Source organism: Hypomesus nipponensis, chromosome 23, assembly GCF_054491055.1.
Source record: "Hypomesus nipponensis isolate SF chromosome 23, ASM5449105v1, whole genome shotgun sequence".
NCBI classification, from domain to species: domain Eukaryota; kingdom Metazoa; phylum Chordata; class Actinopteri; order Osmeriformes; family Osmeridae; genus Hypomesus; species Hypomesus nipponensis.
In genome coordinates this window covers 6613352-6624214 of record NC_140383.1, presented here as the reverse complement: position 1 = coordinate 6624214, position 10863 = coordinate 6613352, and positions in this window count along the sequence as shown.

Below are 10863 nucleotides of genomic sequence, written 5' to 3'. Positions count from 1 at the left end.
AATCTAATCCTTGGGAGCCAGTCTGCAGGGAATAATGGACCGGTCCGCTGGAGAGATGATTGGTGTATTTCTTAGTCTGAGCCCAGCACAAAGGACTAAGCTTCATCCCATCTCAGTCACTCTTTGTCTGAGCTCAGATCATCTTGCTCTGCGCATCACATCTTGATAATGCTCCTGCTCTGCTTCCTGCCCTCAAAACACACCCCTGCTGGGTTTAACACTGCTCCAGTCTCTCCACACTGTACCACACACACACACACCGCTCCACACCTCACACACACCGCTCCACACCTCACACACACAGCTCCACACCTCACATACACCACTCCATACCTCGCACCATACACACTTCACCTACATTACACCTCTCACCACAACACACCACACACCCCACACCACCCCACCTCACCCAACACCACAACACACCCCACACCCCACCTCACCCAACACCACAACACAACACACCACACACCCCACACCACAGTCACCATAACGCTCAACACTTTACAACATTACGTCACAACAAAACAAATAATGTCATGCAGGATATTTTCAGCTCTGTTTGACTCCTCCTGAACAATAAAACAGCCAGATAACTGACATGCAGGAATAAAAAAGCCCAGTTCATTTTAAACCTGAAACCCTCCTCTCTCTCTCTCTCTCTCTCTCTCTCTCTCTCTCTCTCTCTCTCTCTCTCTCTCTCTCTCTCTCTCTCTCTCTCTCTCTCTCTCTCTCTCTCTCTCTCTCTCTCTCTCTCTCTCTCTCTCTCTCTCTCTCTCTCTCTCTCTCTCTCTCGCTATCTCGCCCTCTCGCTCTCTTTCTCTCTCGCTCTCTCTCTCTCTGGCTGCTTTTCATTACTGTATGACAGAGGCCCACTGAGGATCTGTCCAGATCAGTGTGAAGAAAGAACAGATCAGATCTTCACTTTCTCCTCACAATGGCTCTTTATGGAGATATCTCTCCCATCAGGTATCAACCCTTATCTGATGATCCCTTGTACAACAGCATTGTGTGTAGGTGGTGTTTGAGAATGTGAAAAGGAGGGAAAGTGGAGAGGTTATCTTTGAATGAAGCTGGCAACGAAAGACAGGGAGACAGGTTTGAGATGCACAATACACTCTGATAGTGTGTGTCTGTGTGAGTGTGTTTGTGCTCTTGTGTATGTGCGGTCATTCATGTGTGCGTCTAGATGATAACATCTATGGGAATTGGAGAGATTCTTACCAGAACACAATAGTTCTCACTCTGTGGTTGATGACCTGTTTCCATCACCTAAATGCCAAGATCCACCGGCATCACCTACCAGGGAACAAACAAGCTTTATTTACAGCCGCGAGAAAGAGGGAGAGACATAAAGAAAGAAAATAACTGAACAATCGATAAAGACACAGAGAGGTTTTCTGGCGTAAACCAAAGGCGTCTGTAGTCCCTGCCCATTGTGTGCATCAGAGTTGAGCTGACCCTTGCATCCACTAGGGGGCAGTCCAGCTCCATGCAGCAGGCGCACACATAGACATCTGGGACTCACATGAAAGAACATTTCCTCAACAGATGGAATGTTTTTACTGTATGTTTCCCTTAATGATTAACAACATACATAACAGGCCTCATAACTGGTCCTAACAGGCTACGCCGCAGACCAGAGGGCAGCGGGAACCTCCAGCGATGGAGGGACCATCAGAGGAAGGAGCATCTCCACTCCCTGCTGGGCAGCCAGACTCTCCTCTCTCAGCCTCGGATAAGTTTCCAACAGAAAACTTCAGCAGCAAAGCAGAAGAAATGCTGCAGCATCTGGAGAGGGACACTGTCTTTGTTTGTTTACCTTCACTGGCAAAGGAAAGCGTGTGTGCGTGTGTGTGTGTGTCGCCATGTTAAGGTATATGGGATTCTTTCACTAATTATCAGTTGAGATTGTTCTTCATAGTCTCCTGCTGTGCCAGACGAGGACTGGGAGCGACTACAATTTCAATCAACCATAAGCCTGACTCTGTCTATCTCCCTCTCCTGCACACACACACACATGCTCACACATGCTCACACACACACACGCACACACACACACACACACACACAGTGTCACATCTGTTTCCTATCGTCCCTTCTGTCCCAGGGGGCATGAGCAGCTCTGGTCTGTTGCTGTGGAGGCTGATGTTTCTACAGGTAAACAGGCTGAATAGAAGATGATTCCCTCTGTCAATCAACACAACGCTGCTATTGTATTTCAGCGTTAGCTGTGCAGGGAGATAGCATTCTCCGACAGAGCAGTTTGAATTGGACAGATACAGAGGCTTACGGAGTTGCAATCACAGGGTTATGGTTGAGAATGTCTTTTGGGTTGGGCTGGTCTCTGTGTGTATGTGTGTGTATGTGTGTGTGTGCATCATCCACAGCGCAGACAGGCTTTATTCATATTCAAGGTGCTCTTCTGATGAAGACTTGGATGGTAATTGATCCCTGCGGTTTTCCTTTGTGTTTACAGAGGACTGTGTGTGCGCACATGCAGGTGTGTGAGAGTGTGTCACATGAACTGTTTATCTGGCAGGTTTAGATACCAGGCCACATTATTAACAGTGAGTTGACACACAAGTGCTGTGAAAATGGCTCAATGGCTTCATTCTCATATCAACAGTCAGGGCTGCCCTGGAGGACAGGCAGTTAGACACACATCAATCACTTTATTATGAGCCAGGATTCCTTTCTGCCTGCCTGCCTGCGCTTCTGTTTGTCTGTCTGTCCATCTGTCTGTATGTCTGTCTGTCCGTCTGTCTGTCTGTCTGTCTGTCTGTCTGTCGGCCTGTCTGTATGTCTGCCAGCCTCAACCCCAGCCCCTAGACCCCATTGCTGTCAACCTTTCAGTCTGCCATGCAACCTGCCATACTCGTGGTAACAATGCCTGCCCCTGAGGAGCCCCTTATCCCCCTCATTCATATGTATCTGTTTATTTGTTGGTGGATCTATCCAGTCACCCGCCTGCCATTGTGGACAGGCAGAAAAGACCACTGTGACATTTGGAGGGGCACATTTCAATATGCCAATACACAAGGTGTTTGAGAATGTGTTCACCTCTAAAATAGATTCCACCAGAGCAAAACAGATAGAGCTGTGGCCCTGGATTCAATTGTGGGAAGAAATATTGCACTGTGTTTTCTAATGAGGAAAAGATGGATGGATTGATGGATGAGTTGATGGGTGGAGAGATGGATGGATAAATAGATGGATGTAGAGTTAAGACTGTACTGCATGGCAAACTTTCAAGGACCAAGTATTTCCCACACCTTAAGAGAGAGGCTGGGGGTCGGACCTGGACTCAACAATGACAGAAGTCTCACCTGATCTAATTCCATTGGCTGGTCTATTCTCACAGCACTGGGCTCACAGTGTCAGGCTGTTCCATTCTCACAAAGAAATGTGTTATAAACTGACAACATCAAAGATGTTCATATCACACAGGAAGAAATACAGCCCACCACAAACCGTCTCCAAAAACATGATGACGAAGATGACTAGGAGTTATGTATTTATTCCAAAAACAGTTTACTGAAAAGCAAAGCCTTGAAATGTATCCTCAAAGGAAGGTGTATCTCATAGGAAGGTGCCTTCATATGTTTATGTGTGTCCATACGGGGTTGCGTGTATGTCCCTGTGTTTGTGTGTGTGTCTGTTTGCATGTGATTATGTGTCCACATGTTTGTGTGAGTGTGTGTGTGCGTCTTCCCAAGTGTGTGTATGTGTGTGTGTGTGTGTGGATCTCCCTTCAGCTGACTCACTCTCAGCAGGTGGGACAGCAAACAGAGATCAGTGGTAGTTTAATAAAGTCTTTGTTCCTGCGGAGGTTCCTGTGTTTGTGGGAACGGAGAGTCTCCGAGAGGGGATCAGAGAGACAGCCAGACAGGGGGGCCCCCAAGGAAGTCAGACCTGCACCCAGACATGGCCTCAGAGGGGGTGGTGTACACGTACACACACACACACACTCACTCACACAGACACACACACACACACACAGACATACAGACATACAGACATATAGACAGGGGCAGGAATGGATTGAGACTGTCAGAGCTCTGACAAGGCCATCGGCTTGGTAGACCCAGCAGGAGACTGGAAGTCTGTGATGACTGAATGGGATTGTTTTTCTGCGGGAGAATGAGGGATCATGGGATGGGTTTATTTACTAGAGTTGCCGGAGGGGGATGTACAGAAAGACAAGATATGTATAGAACTGCGTACATCATTCTTGAGACAGCTTTTATTCATGTGATTCAAGTTATCACTCACATCTCACCACGACGCCCCACCCCCCCTCAACACACACACACTCACACACACACACACACACACACACACACACACACACACACACGCACACACACAGAACCTGTCTGTCCCTCTCTGGTTGCCGTATCTCACCGTCGCACCACATCTGTGGCAGAGCCACAACCCGCTTCGGTTTCCATAACAACCATCACCAAGACAGACAGTTGCCATCTGGCGGCTGTCGATGAGCTAAAAGAGAAAAACGAAGCACTCAGGAAAAAACAGCTCAGTGCCAAAACGGGTCATTTCACAGAAAAGGAGGATGTATCAATTCAGCAATAAAGCAGAATTCTCATTAGCCAATACCAACTCAGGACTCTATCTTTCTCTTCTACTTTCCTTTTGCTCTCCCACTCTTTCCATCCTTCCTTCATTTCCACATGCCCAATCCTGAAAGAGCATGACATAGCTTTTCTCCTACTGTCCTGCTACTGCAGCTGCAGACAGGTAGCAGGCTCCTGGTGGAGGGTCTACATGGAACTACAGACAGATAGCAGGCTCCTGGTGGAGGGTCTACATGGAGCTACAGACAGGTAGCAGGCTCCTGGTGGAGGGTCTACATGGAGCTACAGGCAGGTAGCAGGTTCCTGGTGGAGGATCTACATGGAGCTACAGACAGGAAGCAGGCTCCTGGTGGAGGGTCTACATGGAACTACAGACAGATAGCAGGCTCCTGGTGGAGGGTCTACATGGAGCTACAGACAGGTAGCAGGCTCCTGGTGGAGGGTCTACATGGAGCTGCAAACAGAAGACCCTCTCTGGCCCATAACAGACACCATCTGCTCCCTGCTCAGCCATCAATGTCACCACTGAGCGTGTGTGCGGCATTAGGCTCCAACACTGCAGATTACAACGATTACAAATCACAACAGGGAGAGACAGACGGAATTCATATGGACATGAACAAACCCGTTCTGGGATGCGTTCTGTAAAGATGCTGAGGGGGAGGTGGGGGTGGGAGGGGTGGGGGGACTGGGGACTGGGGACTGGGGACTTTCTTTCCCACTAACGCAGAAACGTGCATTTTTTCACATCAATATGAATGTGTCTGTCTGAGCCTGGAGAGCAGGCCCCTGCCCCCAGACTTCCTGCCTCCTGGTTCCCACAGAGAGGCTGGACTAGGAGGATTAGGTGAAAATGAGATAGAGGGGCAGGTAATAATGAGACAGGAATGAGAGTTATAATGACAGACTGGATCAAATCCCCTCTGTCTGTCTGTCTGTCTCTGACTGTCTGACTGTCTCTGTCTGTCTGTCTGTTTGTCTGTCTGTATCTGACTGTCTGTCTCCCCCCTGGGTGGGGGTCCCACTGCCCCCGCCTAATCCTCACTTCCTCCAGTAATAAAGCTCCTAGACCACAGTGCTCAAAACACACACACACACACACTAAAACACACACTAAAGCCCACCCACAAAAATGCTTACCTGAGGTGCAGTGTATCTAGTCAAAAATAGTTCAATTGGTTTCAAATTAAATGAACTCTCCACAGAATATACATTATTGACTTAGCCTTTCCTCTGAGTGGGAGTACGTGTATCTTAGGTTTATCTGAGAAGTAATATAGGAGACTGAACACAGACCTCCTGATAGATCATGTAAGATAAAATAGAGTTTTAATTACCAGTCACATTCCTTTTTTGTACAGGATGGACGCACAGGAACAGAGATCCGAAACCACACACAATTGCACACACACACACAAACACACACACGCATACATACACACAGTTTGGTCAACTGCTCCAAACTTGCACGTGCGCTTCTCAGTTAATAAGCCTGACATAATTTATAATAACAAGAGTACTAACGTTGGCCTGGGTTGTGACAGACTGTGTGGTTAATGGCCAAGAACAGAGTAAAAGAGAGAGCGAGAGTCAGTGGTGTGAGGAAGAGATACGAGCCAATGAGGAGAAGAGGATCATTTCCATCAGCAGGAGAGAGCAGCAGCACCATGTTCTCCACCAAAGCAACAACACCCCACCCCGCTACCTCCCAGAATATCTGTCTTCCAGCCCCCCAACCCCCCCAACCCCCCCAGCCTGCCCCCACCCTGACCCCGCCCCTTCCATCTGGGGCTCGGAGTGAAATATCAGATCATTTAATCTCTGGGGGAGCATGACCCCCCCCCCAGCCCCACCCCTCCCCCTTAAAACACTCTCCCCCTAATCTGAGGGTTTATGGCCAATCTGGCAACCTCTCTCTGGATGGATGAGGGCCCAAACAGCCTGGAGGTGCCGGGAGAACTCACCCAATCAGAGAGGTGTTGATCCTGCTTTCTATGCTATGGTCTGAACCAGAGCGGGGGGCGGATCTGCATAATATCCATTCTCCACGGGAAATTCACAGCCTTCCAGAAAGCAGTCATGGCCAATGGCCTGTGAGACACTGAAGCTGAATTCCATCACTGGGCCTGTCCATTAGATCACAGCCTCTTCAATGGAGCACCATATGGACAGTGTTTTTAGATGGGCTGAGACACAAACACACACACACACACACACACAAACACACAAACATACACACACACACAGCCCTGCTTCTCCAAGTCAAAGAGTAAACAAATAGGTGGCCAGAGGAAGGCCTTGAGTGGACAAGGAGAAAGAACCAGGTGCACTGGCAGGATAGAGAAATGTGTGTGTGTGTGTGAAGAAAAATAAGAAAACAAACTATTCCAGTGAGGTACTTCTTCTGGGAGGGGCGTGTCTGTAAGAACGTCTGTCTCACATCTATAGTCCCTGCAAACACACACACACACCCACCCACACACGCGGACACCCTCATCTCAGCCGCCTGCCTCCCAGAGAAGAGGGCCTTCCCATAGGAGAGGAGGTGAGAAGAGGGGGCAGAACAATATCCCCATTCTCCCAGGAGGCCAGAGCATTGCAGACATAAACATAATAATCCTTCTAAGAGAGGAGGGGGGAGGGGGGGGGGAGAGAGGAGGAGAGGAGGATGGAGCCTCATAAGGAGCGAGGAGAAAGGGGGGCGGACACCTCTGAGGGGTGGAGTTGAGGAACTGACACAGCGGAACGCTGCATTACACCAGGGCCTGAGAAAAGTCTCCTCCTTCCCTCCCTCGCCCCTCTCTCTCTCTTGTTCGGCCTCCTTCCCTCACTTGGCCCTCTCTCTCTCTCTCTCGTTCAGCCTCCTTCCCTCACTTGGCCCTCTCTCTCTCTCGTTCAGCCTCCTTCCCTCCCTTGCCCCTCTCTCTCTCTCTCTCTCTCTCTTTCTCTCTCTCTCTCTCTCTCTCTCTCTCTCTCTCTCTCTCTCTCTCTCTCTCTCTCTCTCTCTCTCTCTCTCTCTCTCGTTCAGCCTCCTTACCTCCCTTGCCCCTCTCTCTCTCTTTCGTTCGGCCTCCTTCCCTCCCTTGCCCCTCTCTCTCTCTCTCTCTCTCTCTCTCTCTCTCTCTCTCTCTCTCTCTCTCTCTCTCTCATTCGGCCTCCTTTCCTCCCTTGCCCCTCTCTCTCTCTCTCTCTCTCTCTCTCTCTCTCTCTCTCTCTCTCTCTCTCTCTCTCTCTCGTTCAGCCTCCTTCCCTCCCTTGCCCCTCTCTATCTCTCGTTCAGCCTCCTTCCCTCCCTTGCCCCCCTCTCTCTCTCGTTCGGCCTCCTTCCCTCCCTTGCCCCTCTCTCTCTCTCGTTCAGCCTCCTTCCCTCCCTTGCCTCTCTCTCTCTCTTGTTCAGCCGCCTTCCCTCCCTTGCCTCTCTCTCTCTCGTTCAGCCTCCTTCCCTCCCTTGCCTCTCTCTCTCTCTTGTTCAGCCTCCTTCCCTCCCTTGCCCCTCTCTCTCTCGTACAGCCTCCTTCCCTCCCTTGCCTCTCTCTCTCTCGTTCAGCCTCCTTCCCTCCCTTGCCCCTCTCTCTCTCGTTCAGCCTCCTTCCCTCCCTTGCCCCTCTCTCTCTCGTACAGCCTCCTTCCCTCCCTTGCCTCTCTCTCTTGTTCAGCCTCCTTCCCTCCCTTGCCCCTCTCTCTCTCGTACAGCCTCCTTCCCTCCCTTGCCCCTCTCTCTCTTTCGTTCGGCCACTTTTAACCTCCTTCTTTACACTCTCTGGCCGCTCTGGTCTCGCCCTTTTCTTCTCTTTTTCCTCTCCTCCTCTCAACGGTATTGTTCTCACTCTTCTCCGGTAATTTCAACCTTTGTCTCTGTGCCTCATCTCTCTTTTCTCACTCTCTTACTTATCTTTACCTCCTCCCTCTCTCTATCTCTCTCTCTGTCTCTCTCTCTCTCTCTCTCTCTCTCTTTCTCTCTTTCTACCTCTCCACAGACAGAGATATAAATATTTAAACAGCCACGGTGCTCTCTCATCAATCTAACAGTCAGTTGTGATTACAAATGACAATGTGCTGATTCCAACCCTAATGGACACCCAGGCTGGCACCGGCCTCAGGGCACCGCCCCCATCACAGTTGCTCACACACTCATCACTCTTTCCTTTCCACACTCTCTCTCTCTTTCTGTCTCAGGCACACCTTAACATCATGTGTTGTACCTATGCACACACATGTAGACACACACACACTGATACACACACAAATGCACACCCACACACAAATACACACACGTACACACTGTAGAACATCATGTGCTGTTAATCTTGTTGTCTCTATCGAGGCTGCTGCCTCCTAGCTGTGTGTGGAATGCTAAATGTTACAATGCTGAGCCACTGGAAGCAGCCCAGCTGCTAGAACAGTCTTGGGAGACTGAGACTGAAGCCTGGACAAAATGAGCCACTGCACATCCAACACACACACACACACGCCCAGAAACACACACACACGCACCGGAACACACACACACGCACCGGAACACACACACACACGCCCAGAAACACACACACACGCACCGGAACACACACACGCACTGGAACACACACACACGCACCGGAACACACACACACGCACCGGAACACACAACGACTGATGGAAACACCCCCCCCCCCCACACACACACACGTTCAAACATACATCCACACGCACCCGCAAGCCCTAAAGAGTGTACACACAAACATACACACTCTGCCACCCCTCTTCATCCCCCTAAATTGACACAAACACTCACCCACACACTCACACACTCACACACTTGTTAGAGTGTGTCCAGGGTGAGGCTGAGACAACAGGCAGGTGTATTCCATGACAGTGTGGTGTCTCCATGCTGCCAGAGTGTGTTACCATCATTAGCATCAGTGTTTAGACAGGCTAATAGAGCCACCTGCGGCCTGCTGCACCACAGAGAGAAGACGCTACGCTAACTAATGCTAATGCTAATGTGGTATTTACATGAGCCAGGACTCACACACACTACTAATATCCCAATTCCACACACATACATATCAGCACTTACATAAAATACGGACTTTGTTAGATTTATCAGTCTTGATATATTTAGGTAAATATTTTTACATTTTTGGGGGATAAATTGGAGCTGCAGTTTTTGACCAGTGCAGCAGATCAAAGGCCTCCCCAGACAGAGAGACAGGAGACAGACAACATTCCCTGATCATCCTCAGCTAAGAGTCACAGAATTAGCCTGCACCTGAAAACAATTAGAGTGGCTGAACAGCGGCAGCACTATCCCACCTGAGGCTGTGCTAAGGACACACACACACACCACACACATGCCCAACACACACACGTTCGCACAACCTCACCCACACAGACATACACACCCACACACATGTGCTCCCAGGGATCCTCATGCATGCACCTACACACACACACACACACACACACACAAGTTGGCCACCGTGCCACATCACCACCTGAGGCTATTCATTTCCCAGCCAAGTCAACACTTCAATTAACAGTCTGACTGAAAGGGAGCTTAGCCAGTGATGAGTGAATCACAGAGAGAATAGGAACACAGCCTAATTCATAAAACAGACATCTCCTTTCACTTAGAGACCCACTCACACACAGCCTCTGTGGCCTCCCTCCCTCCCTCCCTCCCTCCCTCCCTCCCTCCCTCCCTCCCTCCCTCCCTCCCTCCCTCCCTCCCTCCCTCCCTCCCTCCCTCCCTCCCTCCCTCCCTCCCTCCCTCCCTCCCTCCCTCCCTCCCTCCCTCCCTCCCTCCCTCCCTCCCTCCCTCCCTCCCTCCCTCCCTCCCTCCCTCCTACCATCTCCTACCACTGACCACTAAGCCTTTCTTGGTTGTCCTGTTTGAGCACTTCTCACTCCACATCTACAATGGAGCACACATCTTCCTATATCTCTACCTCAGGTGATATGTGCCCTATATCTGAATCTGAAGGTATTTATCACAGCTTCAACCTCCGCATTCATCATGGAGTCTCACGGAGCGCTGGAGCACAGGGAGGAACGTGCTCTAACCTGTTGTCTCTCCTTCAGCCAGGTAAGTCATCGAGAACAGAGTCTCTTTTATGTGTTGCCTTCATCTTCAATGTGCTCTGATGAAACACTCCAACATCTCTTTATTCTCTGTTAGAGCTCACCTAGTAAGGAGGGGAGAGGAGAGTGGAGAGAGTGGAGGAGAGAATAGAGGATGAGAGGGGATGACAAGAAAGGAGATGGGAGGAGAAGAGATGGAAGGGGA